We start from the raw sequence: 24,380 nt of genomic DNA, 5'->3' as shown, positions 1-24,380 counted from the left end.
TAAACATATGGGTGCAAAGGTCTTTTCCAATCATGGGTCTTTTCTTTGGGTAAATTCCTAGGAGTGGAATTCCTGGGTCAAACAGTATTTCTATTTTCAGTTTTTTGAGGGACCTTCGTATTGTCTTCCATAACAGTTGCACCAATTTACAGAACCACCAATAGAGTAGAAGGGTTCCCTTTTCTCCACATCTTCACCAGCATTTGTTATTTCTTGTCTTCTGGATAGTGGCCATAGTAACTGGTGTGAGGTAATATCTCACCATGGTTTTAATTTGCATTTCGCTGATGATTAGCATTATGGAGCATCTTTTCATATGCCAATTGGCCATCTGTACTTTTATCTCTGGAGAAGTATCTGTTCAGATCCTCTGCCTATTTTTTAATTGGGTCATTTGTTTTGTGGGTGTTCAGGCATATGAGTTTTTTATGTATTTTGGATGTTAACCCCTTATCAGATGAGTAATTTATGAATATACTCTCCCATACTGTAGGATGCCTTTTTATTCTGCTGATGGTATCGTTTGTTGTACAGAAACTTTTTAGTCTGATGTAGTCCCACTTGTTCATTTTGGATTTTGTTTCCCTTGCTTGAGCAGATGTGTCCAGGGAAAAGTTGCTCATGTTTATATTCAAGAGATTTTTGGCTATGTGTTCATCTAAGCGTTTTATAGTTTCATGACTTACATTTAGGTCTTTCATCTATTTCAAGTTTACTTCTGTGTATGGAGCTAGACAATAATCTAGTTTCATTCTCTTAAATGTAGTTGTCCGGTTTTTGCCAACACCAGTTATTGAAGAGGCTGTCTTTCCACTATTGTATATTCGTGGCTCCTTTATTGTATATTCATTGGCCATCTATGCTTGGGTTTACATCTGGGCTCTCTATTCTGTTCGATTGAACTGTGGGCCTGTTCTTGTGCCAGTACCAAACTGTTTTGATTACTGTGGTCTTGTAGTAGAATTTGAAGTTGGGGAGTGTAATCCCCCTCAGCTTTGTTCTTCCTTCTCAGGATTGCTTTGGCTATTTGGGGTATTTTGTGGTTCCATATGAATTTTAGAACTATTTGCTCTAGTTCATTAAAGAATGCTGTTAGTATTTTGACAGAGATTGCATTAAATCTGTAAGTTGCATTGGGCAGGATGGTCATTTGGACAGAAATAATTCTTCCTATCCATGAGCATGGGATAGATTTCAATTTGTTTGTGTCTTCTTTAATTTCTCTCATGAGTGTCTTACAGTTTTCAGAGTGAAGATCTTTCACCTCCTTGGGTAGGTTTATTACTAGATACATTATTCTTTCTGATGCAATTGTAAATGGAATTGTTTTCCTGATTTCATTCTGCCAGTTCGTTGTTAATATATAGGAGTGTGACGGTTTTTGTGTATTAATTTTGTATCTTGCAACTTTGCTGAATTCAGTTATTAGTTCTAATAGTTTTTTGGTGGAGTCTTTAGGGTTTACCATATACAGTATCATGTCATTTGCAAATAGTGAGTTTAACTTCTTCCTTATCAATCTGGATGCGTTTTCCTTCTTCTTGTTGTCTGTTTGCTGTGGCTAGAATTTCCAGTACTATGTTGAATAAAAGTGCTGAGAATGGGCATCCTTGTCTTGTTCCCAATCTTAGAGGAAAAGCTTTCAGTTTTTTGCTATTAAGTATGATGTTGGCTGTGGGTTTGTCATATATGGCCTTTATTATGTTGAGGTATGTACCCTCTATACCCACTTTGTTGAGAGTTTTTATAATGAATGGATGTTGAATTTTATCAAATGCTTTTTCAGCATCTATTGAGATGAACATGTGATTTTTGTCCCTTTTGTTGATGTGATTTATGATATTGATTGATTTATGAATATTGTACCATCCTTGCATCCCTGGAATAAAGCCTACTTGGTCATGATGGATGTTTAATGTATTTTTGAATTCAGTTTGCTAATATTTTGTTGAGGATTTTTGCATCTATGTTCATCAGGGATATTGGTCTATAGTTTCGGGGATTTTTTGTGGTGCCTTTGTCTGATTTTGGTATAGAGTGATGCTGGCCTCATAAAATGAGTTTGGAAGTATTCCCTCCTCTTCTACTTTTTGTAATACTTTAAGAAGGATGAGTATTAGTTCTTCTTTAAATGTCTGATAAAATTCAGCTGTGAAGCCACCTGGGACAGGAATTTTGTTTTTAGGAAGCTTTTTTGATTACCAATTCGATTTCATTGCTGGTAACTTCAGATTTTCTGTTTCTTCCTGGGTCAGTCTTGGAAGGTTTTATTTTTCTAGAACATTGTCCATTTCTTCTAGGTTGTCAAATGTATTGGCATATACTTTTTCATAGTACACTCTAATACTTCTTTGCAGTTATGTGGTGTCCATTGTGATCACTCTTTCTTCATTTATCATTATGTTTATGTTTGTACACTCTTTTTTTCTTCATGAGTCTGGCTAAGGGATTACCCATTTTATTTTTTTCTCAAAGAAACAGCTCTGGTTTCATAGATTCTACTATTTTATTCATCTCTATCTTATTTATTTCTGCTCTGATCTTTATTATGTCCCTCCATTTACTAACACTGGGCTTCATTTGTTCTTCTTTTTCTAGTTTCTTAATTGTGAGTTTAGACTGTTTATTTGGGATTGTTCTTGTTTTTTGAGGCAAAACTGTATTGCTATGTATATTCCTCTTAGAACTGCCTTTGCTGCATCCCACAGGTTTTGGGCTGTTGAGTTGTTCTCATTTGTCTCTGTGTATTGCTTGATTTTTGTTTTAATTTGGTCATTGATCCACTGATTATTTAGAAGCATGTTGTTTAGCCTCCATATGTTTGTAGACATTTTTGTTTTCTTTGTGTACTTTATTTCTAGTTTCATATCACAGTGGTCTGAAAGGTGGCTGATAAAATTTCAATCCTTTTGAATTTATTGAAACTTTTTTTGTGGCTTATAATGTATCTATTCTGGAAAATGTTTCATGTAACACTTGAGAAGAATGTGTACCCTGCTGCTTTTGAATCCAATGTTCTATAGATATCTATTAAGTCAACCTGATCTACTGTATTGTTCAGTGCCTCTGTTTCCTTACTAGTTTCTGTCTGGTTGACCTATCAATGTGACTGGTGTGTTAAAGTCTCCTGAAATGAATGTGCTGCAGTCTATTTCCCCTTTACTTCTGTTAGTATTTGCTTTACATATTTAGGTGCCCCTGTATTGGGTGCATAGATATTTATAATGGTTATATCCTCTTGTTGGACTGACCCCTTTATCATTATGTAATGTCCTTCTTATCTTGTTACTTTCTTTGTTTTGAAGTCTATTTTGTCTGATGTAAGTACTGCTACTCCTGCTTTTTTCTCCCTATTATTTGCATGAAATATCTTTTTCCATCCCTTCCCTTTTAGTCCGCATATATCTTTGGGTGTGAAATGAGTCTCTTGTAGGCAGCACATAAATGGATCTTGTTTCCTTATCCATTCTGCCACTCTATGTCTTTTGATGGGTATACTCAGTCCATTCACATTTAAGGTGTTATTGATAGATATGTACTTATTGCCATTTTATTAATTAATTCTGGTTGTTTTTATATCTCCTCTGTGTTCCTTTTTTCTCTTATACTCTTGTTATTTGATGGATTTCTTCAGTGCTGTGATTGGATTTTTCTTTATTTTTTATGTGTATCTATTGCAGGCTTTAGTTTTGTGGTTACCAAAGGTTCAAGTACAGCTTCCTTACTATTTAACACTCTATCTTAAATTGCTGATTACTCTATTTCAAACACAATCTAGAGGCACTTTTCCCCCCCTTCTTCCTCTTCCTTCTCCTCCATACTTTATGTATTAGGTGTCATATTCTGCACTTCTTGTGTATATCCTGAATAGTTTTGTGAGTTGATTTAATTTCATACTTGGTAATTAATTAGTCTACTACCTTTACTGTGGGTTTACTTTCACTGGTGAAAGCTACTGAGCCTTAGGAACATTTCCATCTATAGCAGTCCCTTTAATACATCCTGTAGGGCTAGCTTAGTGGTGATGAAGTCCTTCAAATTTTGCTCATTTGAAAACTGTTTAATCCATTCTTCAAATTTAAATGATTATCTTGTCGGGTAGAGTGTTCTTGGTTGGAGGTCCTTCTGTTTCATTACATTAAATATATCATGCCACTACCTTCTGGCCTGTGGAGTTTCTGCTGATGGCAAGATGGGGTTTCCCATATAAATAATCTTTTTTTCTCTCTCTGGCTGCTTTCAATATTCTCTGATTATCCTTGACCTCTGACATTTTAATTATTATATGTCTTGGTGTTGCCCTCCTGGTCTTTCTTTTGTTAGGGTATCTCTGTGCTTCAAGGACCGAGGTGTCTATTTTCTTCCCCAGACTGGAAGTTTTCAACAATTACTTACTCAAAGAGACTTTCTATCCCTTTGTCTCTCTCTTCTCCTTCTGGTACCTCATTATGCAAATATTGTTCCACTTGGATTGGTCACACAGCTCTCTTATTATTCTTTAATTTCTGGAGATTCTTATTTCTGTTTTATGGCTTGATTGTTTTCTTGTTCCCTAATTTCCATATCATTTACAACTTCTTCAATCTGTGTAAGTCTGTTATTAAATCACTCTATTGTATGTTTCATTTCAGACACTGTATTCTTCAGCTCTGAGTGGCTACTTTGCAGGTCTTCTTTTTGTTGAGGTCCTCTCTGGTATCTTGAATATTTTTCTGTAGATCCATGAGCATGTTTATGACTTTTACTTTGAAGTCTTTATCATGAAGATTGGTGATTTCAGTTTCATTCAGCCCTCTTTCTGGTGTTTGTCTTAACAGTTTTGCTTGGAACATATTCCTCTGCCTCATTTTTTTAGTGTTTCTGTTTTCTTCTTATGGAGAAACAGCTTTACAGAGAAGCAACCCAGAAGCTCAAGACACTTTACTTACAAGAGCAGGAGCCCCAGTTGTTAGCATGTAGTGGGTGCAGTGCCCTTCTGTCTGGCTTATACTGGTCTGATTTCAGGTAGTTTGTTTGCTTTGGCCACACCTCTGTGATCAGAAGTCTCTGCTGTTGTTGCTGTGGATGGAGCCACCCTCTGCTTGGCCAGCAGCAATGTAATGCAGGCTGATACACTTGGAGCAGATCGACAGGGCCAGGTGTTCAGTGATCCTGGGCTCCTACCACCTCCCTGGTCTGTTCCTCTTTCTCCCAGATGTGGGCTGGGGTGGAGGGAGGGTTTGGGTCCTGTTAGATCTTGGCTTTGCCACTTTACCCTTTTGTGTAATGTCTTTTCTTCTTCCACAGTTGTAGATAGTCAGTTTTGCAGTCTTCAGGTCATTTTCAGGCTTAGTTGTGTTTTTGGGAGGAGGTTTCCGCTTGCCTTCTGACTCTGCCATCTATTTCCAGGCCTATCTGGGATTTCTTTTTGATGTGATAAAAAAAGATTGTGCTGATAGGTGCACTTCTCTGTGAGTATACTAAAAACCACTAAATTATACACTTTAAGTGGGTGAACTACCTTATGCAATGTGAATTATATTTCAATAAAGATGTTACATAAATTAAAGGCAATTTAATGCATATACTCCTTTCCATTTTTAAGACCACTAAATACCATCAAGTTTACTTATAGATGAAATAGGGAATTGTGAAAAATTGAAGCTCAGTAGTGTGTTTAAGCAGAAAGAGACAGTTTCCATTTTGGAGCTATTTATTATTTATGTTTATTATTTTTTAAAATAGGGGGATAAGCAGTCTCTAAAGAGGGAGTAGGATATGAAGACCATACTAATGTAAGCACAGATCAAGTGACATACCTGGGATCTGCTTTCAGATAAGGGAGGTAGGAAAGGGATATGCAAATTTAAAACAATTGGCACTTCATTATTAATTTTCAAGCTGAATAACAGGTATATGGAGATTCATATACTATTCTCTCTACTATGTTTGAAATTTCCCATTAAAAAAATTAAAAGTATATCCTTAACACCAAAATTCCAGACAAAGAACTATTTAAAAATGTTACAAAATCAGTTTTACAAAGATATCTATGGTTCTATAGAAAAGGTATAACAATTGATTTTCAAATAAAATCTGATTTTATAATCAGTTTATAAAGCACTGAAGTATCCTTCAAAATTAGGTCAGATTTAAGTTGAAAGTTCTTAACCAGCTTGTATCAAATATGTATCATCTGATCAGATCTAAAGCAGATGAAATTTGTTTCTTACTATTTATAAAACATCACTCTACCCACATAACAATCTACACAGTCAATTAGACAATATATCAATGAAGACAACTAAAACCTGGCTGCAAAGGAGGGCTAATAGTTAATACAACTGAAAGGACCTTAAACAGAATTATAAACACTGTCAAAGCTAATTCTTTCCACTGAAGAGTAACTGCATGAGGTAATGATCATAAATATAGAAATCTTTCACAAACTTATTTAAGCAAATTAAATTTCAGAATGATGAATATTCAAATGAGAAATATTGTGTATTGGCTGAGCAAAAATCATGGGAGAGAATACTGAAAAATAGTCACTATCAGTGAATGAGGAACTTGTCTGCCAGAGTAAAAAATTTAATAGCTGTCTTTTGAAACATGCTATTCCCCAAAATGATCAAAACATTCCTCATTCCTCTGTGTGAGCAATAAAAGATGAAACAGTAATGTATATAAAATATTTATAGCTGCATAACAATTAACTTCCAAATGACATTGAGTTAGTTTCTTATGAGAACACGGTAATCTCTCCCCACCCTCAATCCCAAAATGAACACCTCTGGAATTAAATAATGAAGTCTGACAAATTCCAGGCATTAAATATGACTTCTCTTCTCCCCTCCTTTCTCCAAATCTGTATTCTAGTAGCGCCATTCCGTCTTTGAGATGCTTTGCTTTCTTTATTAGTAAAGTTTTTTTTTGAAAAAAACCTATAATCCAGAAAGTACACAAATCCCAAATTTATAGCTTTGATGAATTTTCACAAAGAGAACACATCCATGTAGCCATTACTCAGATCAAAATATAGAACAGGTAGCTGAGCTCTGATTAAGAATTCATGGATTCAATACTGAATTTTCTATACTAATCTCTCACATATCCTGCATAACTTTGCTTCCTTCCTAATAGTTTTTTTAATGTTCAAGCTAAGTCTTAGAGTGAAAACAACCAGTATTATTTAGAAATAATGTAATATTAGAAATATAAAACTTAAGGACTAACATGTTAAGAACAAGCAAACCAGAGTCGTGGTTCCAGCATTTTAAATATATGTTTTTCCTTTCTTCTTTTTTAATAGGAAAAGATTATGGTTATCTTTGTGAGAGACCATCTGGTAAGTTTATCATTATATAAGAGCCAATTAATTTTTCTTTCTCTCATTTAACATCTTTTAATATATTTTTCTTATAAGACTTAGAAGCAAATGAAGGCTTCTACAGAAGGTGATGTCAGTTGAATCAGTGATGCAGTTAATTTATTTGAACTACTTTTCATGAATTTGAATCTTGAAATGCAATTGTTTCTAACAAATGGCAGTTTTTTCAGCTAATGAGGTACTGCATACACAGAATAATTTTCTCCTTGCAACTGTCTTCCTGAGTAAATATATTCTAATGGAAAAGTTCTGTGGTTCTGAAGAAGCTGTTTCAAAAAGCTAGAGAGTATAGAGAATCTGCATATATGAAAAGACTAGGGGCTGCAGTTAGAAAATGGATCAGAGGTGGTATTTGAGAACTTTTTTGAGATCATTAACAACAAACAGTTCATGGAGGAATGGCATAGTCCAGATGAAGGGCAAGGTGGGGATGAAGAGGCTATGTACCAATGGGACCACAGGGAGATTGTAATGAAAGCCCAATAAAGGCAGCAGTGGCACGGTCAGCCATACTGGGTGGGAGCAGACACAGGAAAGGAAGATGACTGGTTAGTCAGATGCTAACAGGCAGATGGCTGGGACAACGGCAGAAACAGACCGCCATTAAAGTAGAGAAAGCAATGTTTGCAGTGACACAGTCATGAAAAACACTGGTGAGCTCTAAGACTACATCTTGGCTTCCTATTTAAAATCTTCCAGAACTTCAGTCTTAGGATATTTGGGTCTATTAAAGTATGCTTTATGTGCAATATCCCCAGTAATCACATTAGGGTGTAAAATCATTTTAATGCACACTCGGAAAGAGAAGACTGAGATTCAAAGAACACAATCAGTGCTCTCACAAAATTACTAGTATGAGTACATACAACCAGTTGTGAAGTATGGCATTAAGTAATTTAATAGGGAGTATAATACCACATTTGGCCCATGATTTTTTTTAAAGGTCGGTGGGCTGTGTCAGGTTTATCCCTATAAAGAAATCATTTTCACTTCCTGAGTAAAGGTAGAACTTCTCTCTCTACTTTGCTTTGGATTCCTCCAGAGGCCAACTCTGAGACAAGATTTCTAAGGTTCAGGTAGCCTATTTGTGAAGCGATCTCAGGGAACACTGAAACAGGATTGGGGGAAAACACAGAAGACAGGAACAGGAAAGAAGTCAATAAAGAGATGAGTCTAGATAATCATACCAGCTGCGTATGGAAAACTGTTGCTTAATCCTGCTGCAGAACTCTGGAAGACAGTGTAGTATGTGCCTGGAGTTATCCCCCTGAGGGAGCTGGGTATTTAGCCATCAGCTCCTGTCCAATACTAGCTGACAGCTACTCTGAGAGAGGCATATCTGACACGCCCTCCAGGCAGGTAGAATAGCTGGCAGCACTGAAAGCTTTCAGGGAGAGACAAAGATGTCCAGTGTACACGGAAATGGCAAGGGCTGAAAGACTATGAACAGGCACTGAGAGCATCCTTGGCATTTATGCTACAGTCCAAAATCAACAGGAGGTGTCCCCAACCTGGCATTGTAAGAAAAATCACCCTTCACCTAGAAGCTGCAGAAAAAAGGGCTGAGAACTGCTCTAATCACCAGACATTTTCCTATGCCACAGTATAGGTGTTCCTCTCAAGAAAACTTTTAACTACGGTACATAGCAAGTTACACAGTAAGGAAAAAAACCTGCCAAATCCTCATAGTTGTCACATTTTGCCTGGTTATATAAAAGAAACCAAAGCTACAAACAACTCAGGGTAGTGTGCTTTTTTCCCCCCCTCTATGAGCAGAGGCGGCTAGGTGAGAAGACCACACTTCTAACTATAAAATGTTCTCAAGAAAGGCTCTTTTAGAAGGAAGAGAAAAACATGTGAAAATAGTATGTGTCTGTAGGGTTTTTTCTCCCTTCTTCCTTTGGATAACTAATGATACAGCATAAGCAAGAAACTGTGCACTGATACACATACAAAGAGTTCTTTGGAAAAAAAAAAAAAAAAGACCTTTAGCAGAATCTCTTTTCAAACAGAGCAGTCTTTCAGAGCATGTGGCTCTCTATCAGTGTTTTGCCCTGGCCAGGCCACAGCTGTCTATTTCTAACAGTTGGGAAGAATGAGGTTTTATCTCAGAACTTAAAAATGTTTACAAAATTAGTTTGCTTTAAGACATGTAAATTGACCTTTCAAGAGATTTAAACTTAAATTCAACCTAGGTGAAATCTGTTTTTCTGTTCTTCCTAACCAATTTAACTTCCCACGAAATTAATATTTTTAATTGAGGTCTGTATACAAATTATATAAATGCTCCTACTGTTTATACTGATATATTTCTTATCCATATTTATTATATTAAATAATACTTTTTATTTCACTCATCATATAAATTCTTATTCTACCTGCTTTTATTTTATTGTTAACTTTTACTTTAAAAGACTTCTATTCCTTAGAGTTTGGTCATATTGCATTGACAAGAATTTCTTCTTTCTAAATATACCTGTTAGCTTTATACAATCTGAAAATAATCCATTACATTCAGTAAACAAATTAAATATTTCCCTGCCAGCACTGTCATAAGTTTGACATCAGTGCCTCAGTACAGCTCTAGCAATGATTTTCTTTTCTGTCACTTCTTTATCAGCCAAATTCCTCAAACAGTTCTACAGAAAGACTGCTTCATGCCTTCATAGTAACATGAATGACTTAATGAACTGTATTTTCTCCAGTGGTACCTTTACAAATGGATATTGTAAGCTGTACAATTGTAAGCCACTGTGAATTCAGATAAGAGTCAGGCCATAAATCAGAAAGCAGAACATATTTAAAGAGAAAAAAAAAATCTAGAAACACTAGAATTTGTGCATTAAGTAGCTCCCACTAGCTAAATCTAAATTATTGTTTATTTTGTTTGGTGTCATAATGACATTGTGGTTATGTATTTTTAAAAATGAAATTCTATGGAGACATGGGCTCAAGAATTTAAGGATGGAATGATATGCTGTGAGATTTTCTACAAAATAGTCCTTTGAGATACAAAGGGCACTGGCTGAGGTATAGCTGAAACAAGACTGACCACATGTTGATAATTTCAAGATGAATGAGAGGTGAAGTTCACTATATTATGTCCTTACTTCTGTATATGTTTCAAATTTTTCCACAGTGAAAAGTTTTAGAAAAAGAGATTGCAAAGAATATAAAGTTTATTTTTCTTTCCTGGTGCTTCTATTTATCATGAAAAGCCCTATAAATAATTCTTCTCTATTAATATATAGGTGATATATTGGCCATATTTCAATTTTTATGTTGCCTTTTTCTCTTTACTACATATGAATCTTTAAGCTTAAAATTAAAGAAATCAAGTTTGAATTGAAGTGGGTAAGGTAGAAGCACAGAATACATATCTTTCCAAATGTGAGAATTTGTTCAAAAGCAGTAAAGAGTCATGTTTAAAACACCTTATTTATTGCTCTAAGAATTTTCTTTGATCAGGACTTGTATAGATAAGAAAAATGTGCTTTTATGATCACAGCAAACATGTTTTAAAGGAGTAGTCTGGACAATGGCTAGTAGAAAATAGGGTACTTAAGAGAAGATGTATTTTAAAAAATCAACACAAAGACAAGACCTCAAGAGCAGTGTCTGAAAAGCAACAAATTTCTTCTGATAAACAAAAAGAGAGAAGAAAAAAGGCAGAAGGAAGAAGAGGAGTGGAGGAGAACAAAAACAAGTATTGGGGAGGTAAACTGGGTCAGGTCACTCCTGTTGGCTCCTACAAAAGACTATTTTGTAATTTTAATAGCATCAGTAGTTATATCAAATAGACTGTCCACTAAAAATACAGCTTCTCTCTAGACCAGGGTTTCTCATCCTGGGCCCTACTGACATTGTGAGGTGGATAATTCTTTGTTGTGAGGGGCTGGTTGCACTATGCACAGTATTAGTGGCATCCCTGATCAGTAGGTGCCAGGAACACACACCCAGCTGTGACAATCAGAAATGTCTCCAGATGATGCCAAAGTTGCCCCAGGTGGGAACCACTGCATTAGATAATATGTAAATATAAATGTACACTTAGAAAGTGGCAGGTTAAAAATATATTCATAATCTGCAGACAATGATCAGACAAATAATTTTTGTTTCTGCAAGGTAAACCCGGTAGGGAATTTATGAAGGAATTGAGGTTTATAATAACTGAAGGTATATATCACTTTAATGAAATCAAAGTGATTTCATATATAGTGATATATATGAGAGAGAGAGAGAGAGAGAGAGAGAGAGAAAGAGAGAGAGAGAGAAATGTTCACGCATGTGAGCACGTGCACATGTTACATAGAACTTTGGGAGATAAAATTTAACCACGCAATATTGGGTGAGGGATGCAAATATATGTGAATAAAATGAAATCATATCTTTTTACAAAAGCAAGTTGCTCTCAATCATTGATAGCATGTTAAAAAATCTACCATAAATCCCTAAAGCTGGATAGGGGTTAATAGGCTTTGTTATATTATTATACCCTAGTTTGTTTGAAAGGGCCCAAAATAAAAAGTTAAATTTTTCCATTGTATTTGTCTTTTTTTTAAAAAATGCTGCCTTTTACTCCCCAGATTGATCTTGCATCCTCTCTGAAAACCCCTAGTATGATGATTAAGGGCACAGGCTTACAAGGTGCATGAAGGTGGACATGATCTGTCCTATGTAAACACCATTTCTCTCATCATAAAATAACAACAATGGCACCTACTTGACAGGCTTGTTGCATGAAATGAATTAATTCATGTAAAATGCTCCCACAGAGAACAAAATAAATGTGCAATAGGTTACCTATTTCTGCTATCACTGCTAATGTTAAGATATAAATGTTGTAAATTTACATGCCATAATAAAAAGTTCCTTCAAATATTCCAAATCAAAAGTTACAAGAGTGCAAAATGATACACAGCACTTTGTTTCATAGCCAATGTAAAATCAAGAATATAGCTCAGGTGTAGACTTCAAATTCATTTTGGTAGCCTTTTCAATTCTGTTCTGATACAGCTTGTTGTCTCATAACTGTTTTGTCAGCCTTAGGTGCCCTGAAAGTGACACTAGTGAGGCTGTGGGACAGGGGCTGCTACTTTTTTACATGTAAGTGTTCCATATTCTGTGGGTGCTTTTTAAAATAAAAAAGCATATATTTATTTTTAAAGTAATAAACCAATTTTAAAGTCTTAGATTCTTTTTTCTATAGGGAATTACTGTGTTAGCACTATCACCATATCAAGAGAATATACTTTCAAGCAATTCAAGTATAAAGCCACCCAAGTAACATGTCTTCTCTTTCTACAATGAGAAACTATGTTGCAGAGAAAGAAAAAGCAGCCACATGGCATTTTCTCCATTTTAAATTTTGATATAAAAATACACTTATACTCAAAAAACTAGAGAAGAGAACATATCTGTGTGCAACAAAAACCTTGAACGAGGTTGAAAAGAAAGAAATAAGGTATTTGAAAAGGCCAAAAATTAATTTTTAGAAATTAAAATATCTTAAAATTAAAACGGTTTCAATGACTTGGTTTTAATGCCTCAAGTAATTTATACTATAAAATTAAGTTTACTAAGCTGTGCTTGCGCTGAAAAGAAGACTGGTTTGTCTTAAGATGATAAGTACACATGAATCAAAACAAAGAACCAATTTTGTAATTTGCAAGCTATACAAAATCAAAAGGAAAAAACAGAAATGTATTTGTATAGCCTGTCATTCTCTCCAGATACGATGAAAACTTCCTAAGCTCTTTTCAACTGTTTTATAAAACAGGAAATGGGCATGTTTGACTCCAAAAGCTGAGCATCACAGATTTTTAGGAACAGGCTAAAAACAACATTTAATAAAGGTAAAAACTTGATGTTTTCTGACATTCTCCACAAAAATCACAAACAAGGGTATACAGAAAACAGAGGTCCAAAATAAAGTTATTGCTTTAATAGAAACCACAAATTAAACTTCAGTAAATTTTAGGCAATAAAATTTGGGTGGAATCATAAGTACTTAACAGGAAGTTTAGGTAATTTTAATAAATTCAGAGCAATGACTAAAACTTACAAAAAAAAACCAAATGTGTCCATATTCCTTACATAAATTACAGATCAGTTCTTCTGAAGAGTAATACTATAAATATCTAATTCATATTCAAAGCACTGTCAGTGTGGTTATTATAAAACAGGTACAGAAGAGATTACATTACCAAAATAAAAATGCCTGGATGGCAAGGCTAAAACAATTCAAATACCTTTTTTAATCTTTATACTCTTCACTGATCAACTGGTATTTCTTACCAGAAAACATGAGTTTTTGAATTTTTAAGTTTTTCATTAATAATTATTTTTGATCATGTAATTTATATTAAAACTCCAGGAAGTTTTTAAAACTTCATACACTAAAGAAATAGAAGAAACGAACAAAAAGGCTTGTCAAAATATACATTGAAAAATCTCTATTTGATTTAAGCATAAAACTGGTAACTGCTAGATATCTGGAATTCACTGCTTAAATCATTTCTAAAGGACTTTGTTGGTTTTCTCCCATTAAACTGTACATATTTCCTGTGGGCGACTGCAGACTCATCACAATGAGTCACAATAACACACCCTAACAATGGTTACCTTTAGAAAGGGAGGTGGGGGGAGGATCAGGAAAAGGAATAATGGAATGTCAACTGGATCTAAAATGTTTTGTTTCCTTAAAAAAATACAGCAAACATCAACAGTTAAAAATAAGAGTTGTTAGGTGCAGACTTTACTATTCTTTATACTTTTCTATAGACTTGGAAAATTTCATTATTTAAAAACTGGAGTAAGTAATAGCTTTCATGAATTTAACCTGTGATTCCAAACCTTAATGTTAGCCTTACACTCCATTTTTTTTCCTCTTCCTCACCCTCATCCTGGATTATTAAAGTTACAGTATATACTAACTGTGTATTTAAGCATGAATACCTGAATATGAAGAACATAAACATGCCTTTTACTCTCTTTCCTGTCACTGAATAAAGGAGCATTTTCTATTAGGTTTAATTTTTCAGAAAGTAGACATGGCTCAGGCAGTTGGCAGTAAATTTCAAAGCTGAACCCTGTAGTCAGCCACAAACCTTGGTGGCAGTTCAGGAAACCTACGAGACATTAAGTCATACACTTGTTTCAGTTTGTTCTTCCTCAGGAGTATAAGACTGCCACAAACTGGTATGATTCCAAATGTTCGGTAGTATGGCTGTTATTCCGAGCAAGCAAAAAAGAGCCATTTTGCTGCTTCCACGGGGTCTTTGCACATAATCCACCCACTGGGAGAGCTGGAAAGCCCAGTGTGGTTGCTATGGTGGGTGGGACTTAGAGATGGCTGCCATGTGAAGTGCAGGGAGGCAAGAGACCATGTGGAATTGCCAAAGAATTCCTCAGAGCTCAGGAAGCAGGCATTTACCCCGGTAGACATAGCAACATTTCTGTTACTACTTAAAGAAGAGATTGTTCTTAAAATATTTCTAAATATGAAGAAACAGAGAGGGGTTGGTCACATATTCTCGCAGAGCTTTTGTTCTCTCACCCACATAATGAAGATTTAATTTAATCCCCTCTTGGAATTGCAGGGATAATTAAATAGGACATGGGAAGGGAATTAAATTACACACCAACATGTAAGTGTAGTAATACTTTAAATAGTAGTTTAATGGAGGTTCAAGTCTAGTACTGTCCTCTTCATACCAATAAGAAATACTGAAACAGGTGTGCAGTCCACTGCTGTGAATGATGCTCCCCTTAGAAACACTGGAGGGGGGAGGTGTCTCTGTGAGGCTACAGCCAATAAAATGCTTTCAACACATCACAACACATCTCAAAATGGAAACTGTGATCTTTTCTTATTACAACACACTAAACCAGCATTTCTCAGAGTATGGTCTGTGGATCCCTGGGGAAAGAGGATTACTCAAGATCATCTGGATATCACCAAGGTAAAAACTATTTCATTAAAATTATTCAACTGCCTTTTTCACTATGTTATTTTCACTGATGGTGCAAAAGCAATAGGGGGTAAAATTTCTGGGGCCACCACAAATCAAGGGAGTGGTATCAAACTGTTCTTTACCACCTCTCAATCACTGTTTAAAAAAAAGAACCAGCTCCTGCTTTCACTGAGTCTTTCTATTGTTTTATTCTTCTCAATTTTATTTATTTCTGCTCTGATCTTTATTGTGTGACCCCTTCTCCTGACTTTATGCCACCTTTCTTTCTCTAGTTTCATTAATTGTGAATTTAGACTGTTCATATGGGATTGTTCTTCTTTCCTGAGGTTGGCCTGTATTGCAATATACTTTCCTCTTAGCACAGCCTTGGTTGCATCCTATAGATTTTGCAGTGTTGAGTTATTGTTGTCATTTGTCTCCATATATTGATTGATGTCTGTTTTTATTTGGTCATCAATCCATTGATTATTTAGGCACATGTTGTTAAGCCTCCATGTGTTTGTGGGCTTTTCTGTTTTCTTTGCATAATTTATTTCTAGTTTCACACCTTTGTGGTCCAAGAAGCTAATTGGTACATTTTCAATCTTTTTGAATTTACCGAGGCTCTTTTGTGGCCTAGCATATGATCAATTCTTGAAAATGTTCCATGTGTACTTGAGAAGACAGTGTATCCTGCTGCATTTGGGTGGAGTGTTCTGTAGATGTCTCCTAGGTCCATCTGTTCTAATTGGTTGTTTAATGCCTTTGTCTGCTTACTTATATTCTGTCTGGTTGATTTGTCCTTTGGAATGAGTGGTGTGTTGAACTCTCCTAAAATGAATGCACTGCATTCTATTTCTCCCTTTAATTCTGTTAGTATTTGTTTCACATATGTAGTTGCTCCTGTGTTGGGTGCATGGATATGTATAATGGTTGTGTCCTCTTGTTGGACTGCCCCCTTTATCATTATGTAATGTCATTCTTTGTCTCTTGTGACTTTCTTTGTTTTGAAGTTTATTTTGTCTGATACAAGTACTGCAACACCTGCTTTTTTCTCCCTATTAGTTGCATGAAATATCTTTTAACATCCCTTCACTTACAGTCTGTATATGTCTTTGGGTTTCAAGCGAGTCTCTTGTAGGCAGCATATAGATGGGTCTTGTTTTTTTATCCATTCAGTGACTCCATGTCTTTTGATTGGTGTATTCAGACCATTTACACTTAGGGTGATTATTGATAGGTATGTACTTATTGCCATTACAGGCTTTAGATCCATGGTTACCAAAGGTTAAAGGGTAACTTCTTTACTATCTAACAGTCTAACTTAACTCACATAGTATGCTATTACAAACACAATCTAAAGGTTCTTTTTTTCCCCCTCCTTTTTCTTCCTCTTCCATTCTTTATATATTAGGTATCATATTCTATACTCTGTCTATTCCTTGACTGACTTTGGGGGTAGCTGATTTGATTTTGCATCTTCTTAGTAATTAAGTGGTCTACTTTCTTTACTATGGCTTTATTTGCTATGGTTTTATTTAGCCTTAGGAACACTTCCATATATAGCAGTCCCTCCAAAATACACTCTAGAGATGGCTTGTGGGAGGTAAATTCTCTCATATTTTGCTTATCTGGGAATTGTTTAATCCCTACTTCAAAAAATTTAAATGATAATCTTGCCAGATAGAGTATTCTTGGTTCAAGGCCCTTCTGCTTCATTGCATTAAATATATCATGCCACTCCCTTCCAGCCTGTAAGGTTTCCATTGAGAAGTCTGACGATAGCCTGATGGGTTTTCCTTTGTATGTGATCTTTTTTATACTCTGTCCTTATCTTTGATCTCTGCCATTTTAATTATTATATTTCTTGATGTTGTCTTCCTTGGGTCCCTTGTGTTGGGAGATCTGTGCACTTCCATGGCCTGAGAGACTATCTCCTTCTTCAGATTAAGGAAGTTTTCAGCAATTACCTCCTCAAAGACACTTTCTATCCCTTTTTTACTTTTCTCCTTCTGGTACCCCTATAATGTGAGTATTGTTCTGTTTAGATTGGTCACCCAGTTTTCTTATTATTCCTTTATTCATAGAGATCCTTTTTTTTCTTCGTGCCAAGTTTTTTTGTATTCCTGTTCTCTAATTTCTATTTCATTTACTGTCTCCTCTACTTCATCTAATCTGCTTTTAAATCCCTCCACTGTATGTGTTATTTCAGAAACTGTATTCTTCAACATTTGTATCTCATTCCTGAATTCCTCCCTGAGTTCTTGAATATTCTTCTGTAGCCCCATGAGCATGTTTATGATTTTTATTTTGAAATCTCTTTCAGGAAGATTGATGAGTTGAGTTTCACTTGGCCCTCTTTCTGGTGTTTGTGGGATTTGATTTGAACCAGGTTCCTTTGACATTTCATATTTGTATGTGGCACCCTCCAGTGCCCAGAAGCTCTACTCTCTGGAGCTGCTCAGCCCCTAGAGTGATGGTAGGGGTTGTAGGCAAGCGATGCTGGTGCCTGTCCAGAGGAAAGAGGTCTTTCCTGCTTCTCAGCAGCAGTGCCTGCCTCCACTGCTAGGGCCAGTGGGCCGAGCGCGCAGGTAGCAGCCTCTATGCTTTGCACTGGTAGCTGCCGTAGATGGGGTTGCCCTCCGGCTGGCCTGGTGCAATGGCGGGGGCAGCTGGTTTGTGAGCTGGTGCCGTTCCAGAGGAAGGCGCAGCAGGTTGCATATTGCGGTGCGGGTCTTTGAGCTGCCTAACCAGCCAGGAGGATGGAGCACCTGAAGCACCCGGATAATTTTGTCTACTTGTCCTTTCTCCTGAGCAGCAAGCTCTGTATAATCTTTGCCCCTTTAGCATCCCTCTCACTGTTAGGAAGTCTCTCAGACTGCCCACCTTTCTTTTGTCCCAGAGCGGCCGGATGTGGATCCCTGTTTTCCACAAGCATCTGGAATCTCAGCATCTCCAAGCATTCTGCCTGTCTTAGCTTTCCAACTCTACTTATCTCCACAGCACCATGTAATGTAGGTTTGTGTTCCCACAGCAGATCTCCAGGCCTGAGTGTTCAGCAATCCTAGGCCTCCACCACCTCCCCGCTCCATTTCTCTTCCTCCTTCCAGTGAGCTGGGGTGGAGAAAGGGCTTTGGTACCCCTGGATCATGGGTTTGGTACTTTACCCTTTGCTTTGAGGTCTGCTGTTTTCCCCAGGTGTAGACAGTCTGCTGCAGCCTTTTTTCCTGTTGTTCTCTCAGGATGTGATGTATTTGCTGTATTTTCATATTATATGTGGTTTTGGGATGAGGTTTCTGTCTCATCCCTTATGCCGCCATCTTTAATCCCACCCCTGATGGTAAACTTTAATATTATTAGGAAATGTGTCAGCATGTGGAAGAACTGCGTAACTTGGTGAACCAATATTCTCTAGATGATGGATGCCTGAAGTTCTAAAACCTTAATGCATGCATGATGCATTAAGTAAAAGATCCATTCAAAGTACAAGATAAAAACAGTGGACTTCAATATAACAGAGTATAAAAAGTTCACTGATAGGCTTTCAGATTCTATATTACAACAAACTTTAAAGAAACTGCCGCTTGAAGAGTTTGGGTGTAGTATCAAAAAAAATCCACAATTATCTGAAAATGGAATATTACTCCTCCTTTGTCTAACTACATATTTGTAAGAGGTCAGATTTTCTTCAGATACTTCAACCAAAATAAAATATCACTAGAGACTGAATGCAGAAATCGAAGTGGATAAGAATCCAGCTTGTCTTTTACACACTAGACATTAATGAGATTTGCAAAATACCACTCTTACTAATTTTTTTGTTGAGGGGGTGGGGAGAAATAGTTTCCTCCCCCCCGCCACCCCACAAAAACAGGTGTTAACATGTAATGTATGAAAAGGGCCTGGAGACCAAAAAGTTCAAGAATAACTGTACTAAACTGATATAAAATAATTATGCTTATGATAGATAAGACTAAATAAAATCTCACACAGTCCTGTTGCATAGCAACTAGCAATATGCAATAATGTGAAAATTTAGGCAACAGAATATCGCTCATGTTTAAAAGCAGTGATAGGAAAAAAAATCAAGAAGAAAACAGCTATAGTCTGAATGCTAACAAGCAACAGATTCATATCCATAAAGATTAATTCATACCTCTGAAAATTCTGTAACTGATATCCCATTCTCAACAAATGGGGGAAATGCACCAAGTTAATGTTTCCCATAAACACCCAAAAATTCAACTTAAAAATGAAAGCACTATCTTTACTTATGCTTCATTTGCCATACCTGCAGGACAGTCTACACAAAGAAGATTATAAATTCTACAATATCAATTCAGTTTTTAAAATGACTAGTAATTCAATACCTTCAAAGGGCATTCCCATAGCCACACATTTTTTTCAAATACCAACCAAAACATTCTAAGACATATGTGTGTTTGGCATACATTACCAAATTTAAGCTTGGAAGTTAATAAGGCAGACCACCACCAAACAAATTCACACACATTTCCAATTATCTCAGCTGGTATGTTATCTAGGGAATATGTCTTGTAACAAGTGGTTAACCAAATGTCAGGTCACTACACAGTGCTGAAACACTCTGATTAGCCAAGAGAAAGTTAAAGAATCATGTATGCCAAAATAAAGACATAATAAGCATGAGATAGTGTGGGAAACAAAGAAATTTAATATTCAATTTTGAACCTCAAGTATCATAAGAAAAAGACTCTGTACTTTGAAGGAAGAAAACCCATTCTTTTGTCACTCATAAGCCATCTCACTTAAAAACAATTCTAAAAAGTATCTTTAGAGTAGCAGAAATTCTTAGGAGAAAATAAACTATTTCAACACATTTGCTTTAACAAGCCCATCCACTCTGCTCAATCCTACACTAGACACTGTGGAGACATGAGACATAGTCCCCTGCCTACAAGATTTAATTCGAGGGTAAAATGAGTAATACAAAATACTTACTGCCATGTGAGTCCAGAGGAAGGAAGATTCAACAAAGGCTACAGCAGTAAGGATGGTTATGTCTGTAAAAGGTAAACAAATCCCTGGCAGAGGAAAACAAGGGGAAAAGCTGAGGCAGATGCCAGGAAGCTACTGGAAAATATAAGGGATTCCAGTAGATTAGAGAAGAGGGTGAAGAAGATGGGTGAAGTTTTCAGGACTGCCTTCAGAGGCATCAAGAAATGTATGTGTGTGATTTCTACTATAGAAATGACCAAATGCAGCAACTGACCGAATGTGAGAGTAAGAGGAGGCTAAAAATTATTATGGCCATGAGAATAGAAGAGTGATGTATCACTAACAGAAATATGGATATATGGAGAAAAAAGGAAGGGAGGAATCAATTTGATTTCATATCTTCTGAGTTTCAGGTGATAAGAAATCCAAGTGGACTATCTGTTTAGACAACTAAAGACAGGACTTCAGATGAGAGATCAGACCTTTGTACCTACCACCCTGGTCCAAGTCTCTGTCCTCTTTCCCCTGGATTACTGCAATAGCCTCCAGCTTCTGCCCTTGCTCTCATGGTCTCTTCTCAACCTGCCAGCCAGTGAGCCCTTAAAATGTAAATCAGATCAACTTCTATTCCCTCAAAACACTCCAGTGGCTCCCTCTCACTCAGAGTAAAATCCAAAATCCTTGCAATGGTTTATAAATCCCTTTATGATCTGCCACCACCAACCCTCTTCCTCTCCACTCTTTACCCTTGCCCATTTATTACACCCACAATGACCTACTTATTACTGTTGGAACATGCCAGGCTTCTTCCCATCTTAGGGAAAATGGATTCCTCCTGCCTTGAAAACTACTAGTTGAGTAACTACCTTCATGTGACTCTTTTGAAGGTGTGTTGAAGACTTTGTTCAAACCCCACCATCTCAATGGGCCCATACTGATCATACGATTTAAAACTACAAAACCCACCCTCAAACTAGTTAGTACTCCTGACCACACTCCCCACATTTTCCCCAGAGAACTTAACACTTCCCAGACTGTGACAATTTACTGATCACCTTCATTGTTTGTTGCTATTGTTGCTATTTCCTTTTACTGAAATGTAAGCACCACAAAGGCTGAGATAGTGCTTATGAAAGTATCCCAAGCCTAATTAAAAGAAGTCCTGCAAGAACCAGGCATAAATATCAATTTGTTGAGTTAATCAACTGCTACAGAGGGGTCAAAGATAATGAAAACATAGAGCACAAACATTAGTGCATTGCCATCAGCTCCAACTCTATTCATTTCCTCCAATATTTTCTAACTCAGTAAGGTCTCACCATGCATCTAGATGCATAAACAAAAAAAGAGCTTGGAAACCATTCTAGACTTCTCACACATCGCATTCCCCCCCAGTCGCTTCATCATCAAAAGCTGTCATCAAAATTACATCTACTGGACTTTCGGCTCAAGATGGTGGTATGAGTAGGGCAGCAGAAATCTCCTCCCAAAACCATATATATTTTTGAAAATACAGTAAGTACAACTATTCCTAAAAGACAGACCAGAGGATACAGTACAACAGCCAGGCTACAAATACATCTGCGAGAACTCAGCATCTCACGAAGGGGGTAAAATACAAAGCCATGACCCGAGCACTCCCCCCACCCCAGCGCACCGGCAGGAGGAAAGGAGTCAGAGCGGGGAGGGAGTGGAAGCCCAGGACTGCTAAATAACCAGCCATAATCTGCACCAGAGCACAGACACACATCGCATGGTCTACAGGGTATTAGAGAAACAGAAGGGTAGAATCTGAGACGGAGACTGTGAGTGGGTCCCCATACCGGCTCCCCTGGGACAAAAGAAAAGCACGCGTGCTTTTTAAAAGTCTTAAAGGGACAAAGGCTCAACAGCTGAACAAAATTATCCCAGCACCCTCAGCCCAGCAGGCTGGGAATCTTGAGAAACTTCGAGCCACCTAACCTCTTGGGGGGTAAAGCTGCCCCGAAGCCCCTCTCAGCGATAAGCAGCCTGCCAATTGTCCCCACCAGCTGGCGCTACCAGCAAACCAGCCAACCCGCCAAAGCTACAGAGCAGCTGGAAAGTGGCCCCGCCCACAGCAACCACACAGAGCCTCCTCCCAGCGCACAGGTAACCGGGACAGGCAGTGGAAGCTGGAGCAAGGTCCGGAAGGCATGAAGGGGAGCCGTTCTTACAGGAGAGCACACCCAGCAGGGATGAAACTCCCCACACTGCTCTAGGCAAGCCCAAGGGCAGCCCCACCCACAGCAACACAGGAGATTGCCCCAGAGTCTGGTCCCAGTGTGTGGGTAACTGGCACAGGCAGCGGAAGCTGGAGCAGGGTCCAGAAGGCACGAAGGGACGCTGTTCTCACAGGAGAACAGACCGGGCGCAGCTGTGACTCCCGGCAGCACTCTAGGCTAGCCTGAGGGTGGCCCTGACCACAGCAGCTCAGGAGATTGTCCCAGAGTCTGCTCCTGGGGTGGGGGTAACCAGCACAGGCAGCAGAGAAGGGAAAGGCAACCAACAGCAGGAAGGGACTTTGATCTTCCAGCTGACACACATGCTACCTGCCTGCAGCCACTTCTATCACCATGAAAAGGCAGAAGAATCTGGTCCAGTCAAAAATCACTCCGACAACCTCAAAGAAAGGGCCCGGTGAGATAGATATAACCAATTTTCCTGAAAAAGAATTCAAAATAAAAGTCACAACCATATTGATGGACCTGCAGAGAAATATGCAAGAGCTAAGGGATGAAGTCAGGAGGGAGATAAGAGAAATAAAACAATCGATAGAAGGGCTTAAGAGCAGACTGGAGGAGGTGCAAGAGACTATTAATGGAACAGAAATGAGAGAACAGGAATACAGAGAAGCTGAGGCAGAGAGAGTAAAAGGATCTCTAGGAATCAAAGAATATTGAGGGAACTGTGTGACCAATCCAAGCGGAACAGTATTCGCATTATAGGGGTACCAGAAGAAGACGAGTAAAAAAGGATAGAAAGTGTCTTTGAAGAAATAATTGCTGAAAACTTCCCCAAGCTAGGGAAGGAAATAGTCCCTCAGACAATGGAAGCCCACAAATCGACCAACACAAGGGACCCAAGGAGGTCAAGACCAAGACATATAATAACTAAAATGGCAAAGATCAAAGACAAGGACAGAGTATTAAAAGCAGCCAGAGAGAGAAAAAAGATTACCTACAAATGAAAACCCATCAGGCTATCATCAAACTTCTCAACAGAAACCTTACAGGCCAGAAGAGAATGGCATGATATATTTAATGCAATGAAACAGAAGGCCTTGAATGAAGAATACTGTATCCAGCACAATTATCATTTAAATTTGATCGAGGGATTAAACAATTACCAGACACACAAAAGTTGAGAGAATTTGCCTACCAGAAACCACCTCTACAGGGTATTTTAAAAGGACTGCTCTAGATGGAAGCACTTCTAAGACTAAATAGATGTCACTAGAGAAAATAAAATCACAGCAAGGAAAGCAGACCAACCAAATACTAACTAAAGCCAAAAAAATAAAATCAACTATCCATAAAAGCAGTCAAAGGAAGCACAAAAGAGTACAGATTAAAACACCTACCATATAAAGAATGGAGGAGGAAGAATAAGAATGGAGACAAATAAAGAATCATCAGACTGTGTTTATAATAGCTTAATAAGAGAGTTAGACAGTTGTTAGATAGTAAAGAAGATAATGTTGAACCTTTGGTAACTACAAATCCAAAGCTTGCAATGGCAACAAGTATATATCTATCGATAATCACCCTAAATGTAAATGGACTGAATGCACCAATCAAAAGACACAGAGTAATAGAATGGATAAAAAAGCAAGATCCATGTACATGCTGCTTACAAGAGACTCACCTCAAACCCAAAGATATACACAGACTAAAAGTGAAGGGATGGAAAAGATATTTCATGCAAACAATGGGGAGAAAAAAGCAGGTGTTGCAGTACTTATATCAGACAAAATAGACTTCAAAACAAAGAATGTAACAAGAGATAAAAAAGGACATGACATAATGAGAAAGGGGGCAGTTTAACAAGAGGATATAACC

At 37.4% G+C, this 24,380-nt stretch overlaps 1 protein-coding gene across 1 annotated transcript in view; it reads right to left on the bottom strand.

Annotated features, from left to right (window-relative positions):
- GTF2F2 (general transcription factor IIF subunit 2) overlaps positions 1–24,380 on the bottom strand; it is a 194,930-nt gene that overhangs the window by 117,458 nt on the left and 53,092 nt on the right. The window lies entirely within an intron of this gene.

Source organism: Manis javanica, chromosome 9 (assembly GCF_040802235.1).
Source record: "Manis javanica isolate MJ-LG chromosome 9, MJ_LKY, whole genome shotgun sequence".
In the NCBI taxonomy this organism is placed as follows: domain Eukaryota; kingdom Metazoa; phylum Chordata; class Mammalia; order Pholidota; family Manidae; genus Manis; species Manis javanica.
Note: the sequence above shows the minus strand (reverse complement) of the source record. Positions and strands in the feature narration are given on the sequence as shown.